The sequence below is a fragment of the Lissotriton vulgaris genome, chromosome 2_2, assembly GCF_964263255.1.
Source record: "Lissotriton vulgaris chromosome 2_2, aLisVul1.2, whole genome shotgun sequence".
In the NCBI taxonomy this organism is placed as follows: domain Eukaryota; kingdom Metazoa; phylum Chordata; class Amphibia; order Caudata; family Salamandridae; genus Lissotriton; species Lissotriton vulgaris.
In genome coordinates, this window is record NC_141688.1 from 60,359,369 (window position 1) to 60,360,764 (window position 1,396).

A 1,396-nucleotide genomic window follows, 5' to 3' on the forward strand; every position below is an offset into this window, starting at 1 on the left:
GGGAAGCGCAGCAGGAAGGCCTGCTGCGCTTCCCTACGGCAAAAAGTCATAAATGAGGCCAGGTCAGTAGTGGTGCACTAAAGTACATACCAAAAAATATGTGGACAATTGTTGCCATTTGCTGCATGTTGAACAGTCACGCAGCCAGGTGCTGAGTACCCCTTGTGCACTAATTCGAACAGCTGCACTGGTAACGCAGATCACCTTTTGGTAATACTTGGCTCACCAAAATTGACGCAAAATGTTGATTTGACATTTCATTTCCAGCGCTAAACTCCTTTTCTGCTGGGAAGTTGACTAAAAGTAAAACAAGGGTCTACTTTGCGCTAGTTTTTTTTATATTAAAGAACTCTTTAATGAACAAATCAATCTACTCTGGCTTTTTGGGAGCTTCCTTTTGGAGTTTCTTTACTTCAGCCTTGATGATTTTGTTCTTCATCCTCTTGGCCTTCATGACGCGATAGAGGGCAAAATCTGTCATCTTGGCTTTCTTATCTCTGACATCGATCTTCTTTGCCCATCTTGTTTGAGACCATTTTTCGTTTACATTTTCTTTCTCCCAGGCACGTCTTACAAACTTCTGACGAGCGCTGTGGGGGTACTTGAGCACAAAGTCAGTAAGCTGCATGCACTTGAAGGGCATAGCCTGCCTTTTGACTCCACTGCAAGGGCCATCCACCAGTGCTCTGTTTTGGTCAATTACGTCAACAATTGCAACCAGCTTCCCTGCATGTGGGCCAAAGGAGATAAAGGCAACCCGGCCAATCTGTACATAATGCTTGAAAACCATGGTGGCGGTCCAGGAGCATTCCATAGGTAGCGCTTGGCATTCCCACACTACCGCCCATGGTTTTTCACAAAAGCCCTATCTACTAACATTTGTAGACAGGGCTTTGTGCCAAACAATATGCCTCCTTGACTCAGCGGCACATAAGTGAAAAGTTGTTTCTCCAAAATCCCCAAATTACACGTGTGCTGCATTGTACAGCAAAAAATCTGAAAAGTTTTAAAGTTAGTCTAAGCATACTTTTTTCTATTGGAAGGCTACCATACCAATACAAAACCTATTTATACTCACATACCCAGCTTTGCACTATGGCATCAAACTGTACTCCAGCGCTAGGGGAGAGAGCAGAAGCACCTTAAGTTAGTAAATATGGCACTGTCGTCCTCGCTTCCTTCCGCCCGGTTCAGTGCAGCAGCAATACATGAAACAATAGTGCATTTGCCCCTCGGAGTATACCAGGCATTCAACTAGACAGTCACAATTGTGGGCATGATGGCAAGATGTGATCAGGAACTCCTAAGAATATTAATCCCCCTCATCAGTGCATTGTCCATCCTATACCCCCTTGCCCATTTCTTCTACTGTGAAGTCTTCTTTCAATCCTGTGTA

The 1,396-nt window shown here is 44.3% G+C and overlaps 1 pseudogene; it reads right to left on the minus strand.

Annotated features, from left to right (window-relative positions):
* Nucleotides 1-336: 336 nt before the first annotated feature.
* LOC147729012 (large ribosomal subunit protein eL14 pseudogene) lies at nt 337-792 on the minus strand (annotated as a pseudogene).
* Between the last annotated feature and the right edge of the window lie 604 nt (nt 793-1,396).